This window comes from Amblyomma americanum, chromosome 3 (assembly GCF_052857255.1).
Source record: "Amblyomma americanum isolate KBUSLIRL-KWMA chromosome 3, ASM5285725v1, whole genome shotgun sequence".
NCBI lineage: Eukaryota > Metazoa > Arthropoda > Arachnida > Ixodida > Ixodidae > Amblyomma > Amblyomma americanum.
Genome location: NC_135499.1, coordinates 171711744 through 171721577, shown reverse-complemented (window position 1 = coordinate 171721577; position 9834 = coordinate 171711744). Strand labels below are relative to the sequence as shown.

The 9834-nt window shown below is 47.7% G+C and overlaps 1 pseudogene; it reads right to left on the bottom strand.

Moving 5' to 3' along the window:
• Positions 1-586: 586 nt before the first annotated feature.
• On the bottom strand, positions 587-6852 carry LOC144124260 (uncharacterized; annotated as a pseudogene).
• Between the last annotated feature and the right edge of the window lie 2982 nt (positions 6853-9834).

Here is a 9834-nt window from a genome sequence, read left to right as displayed (position 1 = left end):
AAAACCAATTATTATTATTATTAATATTATTATTATTATTATTATTATTATTATTATTATTATTATTATTATTATTATTATTATTATTATTATTATTATTATTATTATTATTATTATTATTGACCCGGCCTACTGCGCGAAGCTGTTTCTCCGGCTGCGAGCTGCGCAGAGCAGGCTCCCATTGCCCCTTATGCTCCGACCCTCGCCACGGAGGCTTGGTTTTGTTCGGGCAAGATGTGACTAGGGCACGGAGGAAGACTATAAGGAGTGGAAACTCCGCCGTCTGCGGCGACCAGAAAAGGTCACAAGCCCGCGGCGCCACTATCCCGCTGGCGGCGCCTGGCGGCCTAGAAAGAAACTACTGAAATACAACGTCACGGCGTGCCCGCTGAAGCAAACACCCGTCTCGTCTGCTTGTTGTCTGCTCTGAGCGCCTGCCCGGGCGTTGCATTTTTAAATTTTTTTCCCTGCTGCTTCTACGAGGCGCCGCAAGGCGCCGCCACTGCATGCACCCCCGTCGGCGCATACAACTGTGACTTTTATCTGGTCGCCTGCGCTCGCTCGCGCAGACGGGAGTTTCACCTACTTATAGTCTTGCTCCGTGAACTAGGGTAAGCTCTGATGCTAGGAGACAAGTGGGGTGGGTAATAATGGAGGGAAGAAAAGGGGTCGTGAATGTGGCCGTTTGAAGTCTGCGCCACAAAACCTGGTCTCTTTTGGGAAGGGATGCATTCAGTGGAGTTTACATTAGGCGGGAATTTCTACAAAGCGGGGTGAAGTCGTGGTAGTTGAGAAGTCGATACGTGGCACTTCGAGACGAAGACAGGTCGCTATCAGCCCGGTTGACGAGTGCTCGGGCTTGGATGTGAGCAGCCGTGTTGCCTGGGTGTTCGCTGTGTGCCGGGATACAGAGGAGGGTAATGAGGCGTTTTGGTTGGGGGTAGGGGTGGGGGATAATTCTAATATTTGAGCAGCCGGGGAGTGTATTTTGCGATTGACATAATTATTAATTGCTGTTCTGGAATCTGAGAAAATATACTTAGCGGAGGAGCGTGCGATTACTCAGTCAATTGCTGCCTATTCCGCTTCCCGGGAATCTGTAGAATTTGGAATGGACGCATTGACAACCGGGTTTTGGAATCCGTCTAAGGCAGCTAATGTGAAAGCTGGTTGGTTTGAATATTCGGCCGTGTCTACGTAAACTGCCGGAGCATGAGGCGTATAGTTCTTGTGCAGAGCCTTGGCTCTATCTTCCCGTATCTCTCGATCATGCTCCAGGTGGGTGTATTTTGGGAAGTGGCGGGATGTAGAGATTATTACTGACAGCAACGGGAGGAGTTCACGTGGCCGTGGTATGGCCGGGGAGGTTTATTCCGAGTCGATGCAGGAGTATTTGACCTGTTTAGATATGCGAGAGCCTATGGTTTGGACTTAATGAGGTGCGCTTCTACCAGCTGTCCCAGGGTGTTGTGCACCCCTAGTTGAAGGAGTTTCTCCGTGGGCGTTTATTTAGGGAGAAGGAGAGCAGTTTTGTAGGTTGTGCGGATGAGCGTATTGAGTTGCTCGGTCTCCGTGGGTGTTTCACGTAAAATACTCTGCAATTTTTTAAAATACGCTTTTTGAGTTGGAAGAGCTCCTTTTTTCCGGCACAACTCTGTTAGAGGTGCAGCGCATTAGAATACACCCGAGGCTTGCTAACTAGTAGGCATGTTAACTAATACTGAATAGCTAACTTTTTAACTATTACTGTTAACTACTAACTTTATTATGACAAGGAAAGCTAGCTGCCGCCTTGTCTTCTCCACCTGCTGCTTAGATTCATGCTTTCGAAGACAAACTTTCGACCCTTTAAAATTCTTGTATAATTTGTGCTGCAGACCTTATAACAACACCCATAATCTTTTTGTTCGCAGGAAAGGTATGATAAAAGGAAGGCTGCGGACATGATCGGCAGCCGTACCAAGAGCGAAAGAGCAACAAACGTTTATTTCGCTCCTCATCCAGCGCACCAATTGTTTTCTCTATTTAGTCGCATTCTTGGCTTTTCCCCTAGCGTCGTTGGTGCACGGTGACAACCGGCTTGGAGGGAAAAGCTCTGCGATGGCGCACTGATCCAAAGACGCAGTCTTGTTTGGATGAGCGAATCGCGCCAGGAAGAGCGCGAAAACAGGGCCGGATCGAAGACTGCTTCCCTCCCGAATAAAAACAAAAAAAGGGAATCTAAAGCTCGTGTTTGGCTCGATCGCCGAAGTTCCCAAAATCGTTTTCTGTTTCTTTATTTTAGTTTGGGGAAAAAGGGGGAAAGAAACTTTCCACCGATACATCGCAGCCTCGCAGAGGAGCGAAGATCCTGACCACCCTTTCCTCCCCCCCCCCCCACCCCCCCCCCCCAAAAAAAAAAAGGGTCGAGGTCGACGCGATTTGAGCGCGACCCGCTTATTCTGTCAATCGAAGCGAACACGGCTAGCAGCATACCGGGGGTCGTCACTAACGATCGCTCCTCCATATTTTATTCTCCTACCTTTAAGTCGCTCGCGCGAGGCTCGTGTTATCCGCGGGCAAGGACGGGTGAGGGATCAGCTCCACGTGCCTTGACTGCCTTCGCCTGACGCCGGAGTTTCTCGGTCAGGAGAGCACAGTCCACCGGGCAGGGCACCGCTAAAGCTGGGTTCGTTATCGTTTAATGAAGCGCCCGGCCCGTCGGCCACTGCTCCATCTCCCCGGACGAACAGAGAGAGAGACAGAGAGAGATTAAACGCGCCTCCGCTATGTTTGTAAACGGCACCGTGTTTACGGACAGTCCGCGATGCTACGCGGAATCCGATTATGGATAGGAGGCCTCGCTGGACAATTAATAAATAAGAAAACACGCTCCTCCTGCATGCTGCTACTTCTCCCGCCAAGAAAGCGGCTCTGGACCTAAGAGAGGCAAGAAAGCAACGTGAGGAGTGAGAGAGGGTGCTAGGGAAAGGGAGGAGCCGGGTGCCGAACGTGCTTCTTCCGAACCCGAGTCATGGCCGGCGCTAGAAGGCGCAGCTCGTTTCGCGCATCAAGGAAGCTCTCGGTCCGCGCGCAGCGCACGAGACAAAACCCATAAGGCGGCCGCGATAGGCCTAATCAAATTTGCAAACACCAGGCTCCTTCGTCCTTGTAAATGAGGAGAGACGAGAGAGAGAGGAGTAAGAAAGAAAGGGGGAAGAAAAAAGAGGAACGTGGAGTATGACGTCAAAGCTGACTAAGGAGAAGAAAGGAGAAAACAGAGGAGAGTGGCGGCGCGACGTGCGGATAACAAGATGAAATGCTGTCCCTGCATTTCTGAGAAGTCGCCGCCGTTTCGGAGTGCCCTGCGACTTGTGTTTCTTTTGCCCGCTTGTTTTGGTCGGATACTGAATAGGCAGGCAGGCAGACAGGCGTATTAGATAGAGGCCAAGCGAATATGAGCTCCCCTTTTTAGTCCTCGTTCGAATCAACGTCTTTTTAGGCTTTTCTTCGCATCGCTAAATTATCTTTCTTATCTTTTCTACGTCCTCGCTGTGACCTCAAACGAGAAGGCTTTGTTTCGTCATAACTGGACGACTCGCGGGGAAAACACCGACTCATCTTTGTTTTGTATTTTTCCCGCACGAGGTTTCGGATACGCTGCTCCTGATTTCGACCTGATTCTGACCTGATTTTGTCGGCCACACCGTCAGGGTGAAGAAATCAGTGTGAACCCACGCGGTGGGCCTACTGATGAGCCCGGGTGGAAAAACAAGCGCTCGCCGGTCTTCGACAGTCTCACGACTCTATGCGTCGACGATTTCTTGTGTTGATCTTGTTTCTGCACATTGCACCATGTTGAGATTTAGTTTTTCTGGGTTATTAAATTAGTCCCGCTTGTTTTACCGCCTCTCTACCGCCTGGCTCCACCGTCTGACGGCAGCGTTTTGCCTCTTCCTGTGTTGTGCTCAGAACTTTTTCTAATGATCGCTATGTGTGCGCGGCTATATGCATTTTCTCCATGCGTGAATAATCAATTAATCAATTTCCCTTGGCTGTATTAGTCTACATTTTTTTTCTGTCTTACTCAGTGGCAGAACAAGAAATATCACGAACAGCGTCGACTTTATTGGCTCCTTCATAAGAGATAATGCCTAGCTTCTATAGACTTACAGGTTTGGAACAGGCGAATTTCAGTTGTTAAATTGAAGAAAATAAATTGAACTAGCAAAAACTTCCGAAAGCCACGTCAGGTTTCGATTTTTTTTAAAGGCCTTTCAACAAAAGCATTGTGCCAATAGACGCCAATCCCGTCCCCTTCCCTCCCCTTCATGCCTAGAAGGCGCCAATAAATTAGCCCCCGTCTGCTGCCCATGTACAAATACCGCCTTACGAGACCGATTTCAACGCAATGACGTTAAAGGCTTTGTTCCCCATAAAGTCTCGCGTCGGCATTGTCGACGTCTGCGTTGTGAGCGAAAAATCACGAGTACAGCTCTTGTAGCTGGGCCACCTATGTCACGTGACCCTTGCGGCGTCATCGGAACCTGCCCACCGGATAGTGAGCGAACTGCCCACCGTGGCACGTGGCAGTTAAATTAATAACTGGCCGCGCAAGGCCCACCGCTGGGAGCACCAGCCATCGCAGGGCAATGGCGCATCACTTAAGCACTGCACCACTGCGCCAGGAGTGGTGTGAGGACTTCCAAGGATCTATGAATGTAAAGTGGAGAATGACCTGTTACGCACATATGGGGCTTAACCAATTAACGCTATCGCGTCATAGCCTTAAGGCGGAGCTTAAGTGTTCCCCTCCAATTTTTTTCTTTTATTTATTTCGATGTTTACGTCTTTTATTTTCTCAGCCGACATTAGCACTGAAGATTCACGCCGAGGCACTTCAACGACGAAATTATGCCAATACAAACATTATTGATTCCTTAACGCGAACTGGTGCAAATGCTTTGCAGCTCTTATATTCATGTTCTTTTATTAGCTGGTAGCTCTGCCTTTACATAAAGCTAGACCGCGTGCTTCGTATTATGTATTTTACCACCTACGGAACACATTCGAAATCACTACATCGCGTGCCGCAAGGCACCTTAGCTTTCACTGCATTGAACTCGGACACTGCAAACGACTTTTTCGTGGGGTGTAGGAAAAGCCCTCTACTTTTCATCGCCCTACACTCTAAACACGAATACGCCCCTATGGGAGTAAACAGGGATTAAACTGTACTCTAGCACACTTGTATGAAATGGAGTGCGCTTACTTCCTTTTTACTACTTTGTGTTTAGTGTGTGACTGGAAATTCACCATAATGTACACAAGTTGTAGCTGTTTTTAATACAACTTCGTCTGGTTTGCATTCGTCTTTTTCGCCTCTCATTTTTTGTGCACAGTTTTTCACTTTATCGTGCAATTGATCGTGTACCAACAAGACTGCTCCTATAAGCCAGGCAGAATTACGAAAAAGTTCATTTGTCAGAAAGGCTCGGTGAATACGTACCGAGACTGGAGATTTCTTACATGTGCTCGAGGTTTTATTGCCTTCGTGGCATAGATGGCGTTGAAGTTTTCTCTCAAAAACCACTGCGCGATTTCCTGAGTCGCGTTTCAAATTTTCTTCTTCCATTTCCTAGAATACTAAAACGAATCAAATTGACATTTTTTTAAAAACGAAATCCAGACCGCAGAAAAAGTAGCAAGCTCGAGTTTTTTCCCCAGCCAGCAGCAATGCCTGGTCGAGTGAAACACATCTTCTCCTAGTGGTTTCTGCGTAAAGCTCGAGCGGTTCCGGCGGGGAGTAGCGGGTCGTGTCTCAAGCTCTTCGAGCTAGCTCTCTGGTCTGGAACATAAAGCAGAAAAGAAAGAAAAATGACGTCACCTTTTCTTTAGTTTTTTCATTTTGCTTCCGATTTACGGTCCGCCCGCGAGCTCTGGTCTGCGCAACGTAATCCGAGAGTGTAATAGTTGAGGCCCGCAGTCGACTACGGCAGAAAGGCGCTTAGGGACGTTGCATAGCGCGGGCTCATCAATTCTGGTCGCAAAAATGAATGAAGGAGAAAGAAAATGAACCACTTCGTTTAGTTCATCTGGGAACACCACAGGGTGGCGAGGGGGACGGGGGGGGGGGGAGGAGCTTGCGTAGATGCGCCGTCGTTGAGGACGGCTTGCCACCGTTCATCATACTCCGCGAAACAGAGACGCCGCCGTGGTACCATTTTTCAGCGTGGTGGCCTGTCCGTGGCCTTGCGCCCGAGCCACGGAGAGGACCACCACGCAGCTGAGCTACGCCACGTCGCGGCCATGGCAGTGCCCAGTTTGTCACTGCAACTAAACTACGCGCCACTAACCAAAGTACTTACGTTTCGTTCACCATGGTCGTGAAGCGTGTGCCGTGTTTGGTCTCACCCCCACCTTCTTCCCCTTCCCAACTTTCTTCCCCTCCCTCTCCCGCCTTTCCGTTTGCATTTTTCGCTTCGTCATTACGTCGTTACTCGCTTCAATTTTTTATTTATCCGAACAGGCGTGATAAAGACGAACAAAAGAATGGATGGAAAACGTTCTGCGTACGAGTTGCGAACTAATTTGCTGTGATGAATTGAGTGCGCGCCGCCCGCCGTTTTAAACCGTAGTAATGGAAGTTGAACAGCTATTAATAACGCGGCGTACCTTACAGCTTCTGCTTCCGTGTATCCTTCGCTACAAAAAACAAAACAAAAACGAAACAAAACAAATGAGAAAGGCGGGTTAAAAAATGGATGTATGAACGATTTTGGTACCGAAAATTAAGCAAAAAAAAATACAGAAGAGAAATCTTCCACGAGGCCGGTACAAGGCTCTGCTCAGCTGTGCTAGGCATACCTGCATATTACCTGTGCGGAGATGGGCGGTTTGGCAACGTCGGGAGTTATCATACGTGACAGTCTTCATCGTCTTGGGTAAAATAATGACGTTTCCCTTAATGAGGAGACAAATGACCTTCGGTTTAATAGCCCTGAGATGCGTTATATTCGAGGCCTCATTTGGATATCAGGAATACACTGGGAAAGAACATTAGCATCTTTCAGGAGGGGCAGAAATTAGCCTGGCGAAATAGAAGATATATGCGAAATCAGGCGGAAAATTACCGCGGAAACGCGTTTAATTGCTTTGTGATTAACGTCTGTAAAGTAATAGATGCAGAAAGGTATTTGCTGCAGTAGGACGAGAAACAATATATATATATATATATATATATATATATATATATATATATATATATATATATATATATATATATATATATATATATATATATATATATATATATATATATATATATATATATAATCTTGAATGAGTAACGGCACGTATGCAAAACGGCTATTCTCTGCGAGCTTCCGGCGACTCCGTGCATAGCGTTTGTAACACGAGAATTTTAGAAAAGGTTGCGCCGCAGACCCATAAACCGTGGCGGATGCTGCATTATAAGGCCCATCGCTGTAAAAAACTGCCGGCCACACGTATTCCGCTTCCGCCCACGCTCTTGCCTTTGTGAGAATATGCGTTCTCGCTCGCGCATGCGGCCACTTTATGCACATTAGCGTCTATGACGTGCTTTTACCGCGGGTGCATTTATGCTTTTTTTTCCGCCCTAAGCATTTGGCGCGTAAACGGTTTTTCTGGCCTCCGCCTTCGCTCCTCAGTTTTTAAGCTTCGCGGTTACCTTGCTGTTGTTGTGTCGCTATAAGTAGAGCGAAACACAGTAACCTCTGACCTTTATAGTCTCCCGGTGAAAACCTCTAAATTTCATTCCGTTCTTGCCCAGAGAAACAAAGAAATAGGAAGCACAGGAGGGAAAAATTGTTTTTCGCTGGTCGAAAGTTGGGTGGTACATGAAGCGCATTCTCTTGCGCTCGTAACCACTGGTGCGCGGCCTACCGGACGGCTGCGTAAAATATATCTTTATTTTTAACGTTCGTAGGCATATGCGTAAGCAGAGGCGCATGCATATATGCACCTCTAGTAATGGGAAGACCTTGGAAGCGCGGATGAACTCGGAAATGCAGACAATGTGTTTAAAGCAGCTTGCTTAGTTGTGTCCGCGCTTTCTCGTTAATAGCTTTTCGCGAGTATTGCGCCGTTGCGCGAGTGGGCGTACTCGCTATAGATGCACCCGCTTGTGAGTCCATTGGCGAACCATTTATGCACTGAAAGTTTGGACTGTGAATACATGGGACGAGGTGCCCACTTGTGGCGTACCAAAGTGCACGCTCCCAACGGTGCTTCCGTGGAGGCGGGCCTTTATAATTGCGGAAATGCGCGTTTATTCTTCTTTCTTCCTGATTCCAAGGCGAAACGCTAAATTTCTGGTAAGTAAACGAAGATATGAGTTGCCCTTCATCGCGTTGTTGTCGCTGTGAGCTTAAAAGGTCTTCATTTAGCGAAGTTCGTAGTCGACTTTTTTCCAGCCGCGAGTGGTGTATGTCCTTACTTTTGTAGTGTTTGTGAAACACTTGAAAGTCAAACGTAAGCTCAGAATTAAACTGAATAGTGTTAAAATGTAATTCTCATTAATTGTGATCGCCTTCGATTTTGCGCAGCTGCACCAGAGTGTGGAAATAGAAGACTAGAAGGGACGTAATGTGGCGGTAACAAAATACGCTGCAGGTGTCGATGAGGGTAACAGCAGCTTTTATTATGAGGATGAGACTGACATCACTAAAAGAGAGGCTTATAATGAACTTCGAGATTAGCGCGGACTTGACTGCGCTTACGCTGCTTCACAGGAGGCGTTAATTTATTATTGAACCACTGTTGCGCTTTTAACATTCAACAACACTCAACAACGGTGCGCTTCAAGCATAAAGCGCGCCGCACAAACGTAGACACGCGCATGCACCACGATGGAAATGTTTGCTGGCAAGTTATTTTTTCTTGGGTGTAAGAATACGTCCACAGCTGATTCCTAAGGGCACATAATTTCTTGGCTCAGTGGAAGACTTGGCGTCCAATGTATCTCACTCCACAACAGTAACGTCATAACAACAATGTATTAACGCGGTAGTGTTAAGAACCCCGTGTTTCAGAAAAGCCGGCGTCTGTTGTCGTCGTCGTTGACCGAGAGCGAGAAATCCCCAGAGAAATCTAGGTGGGCCGCCTAGGTTGCTCACAATTCGGTAGGCAGGTTGTGATGACGCCGCCAGGTCACATGACTTTGCGATGTCATCAAAACCTGTCTACTGTACTGTGAGCAAACTGCCCACCGTGCCAGGCGGCAGATGAATTAATGATTGGTCGCGAGAGGTTATTTTGAAAGAGCCACCTGGATCGCACAAGCACCGTCGATGGCAGCACCTGTCATCGCGAGGCAGGGCGCATTCCTTAACAGTGCACAACTGCACAAGGAGTTGTATGAGGACTCCCAAGGATCTATGAATGTAAAGTAGAGAATTACCAATTCAGTATATATGGGCGTTAACCCTTTAACGCCATCGCGTCATACTTTAAGGCGGAGCTTAAGTGCACCCTCGAATTTTGTTGAACAAGAGTGTTTCAATCCATGGACACGCGCGTTTGCCATTTAACATGATGACGGACACCATGACAGAGAGAGAGAGAAGGACGGGAAGGCAGGGAGGTTAACCTGGCGATGCCCAGTAGGGTATGGACCTCCTTCACCCCGCGACGGCGGCTGCTTCAAGCCTGTGCATTGCAGAAGCAGCATGTATTGACCAGCTGCGTCACTGCTGGATCCGCGTAGTAGCATAAAAATATTAAATTAGCCTCGATAGGTTTCTCGCGCATAAATGCCGCATTCGGAAACTGGCTAACAGGCACTGGACCACGGTAGTAAAGCGTGAAGTCTGG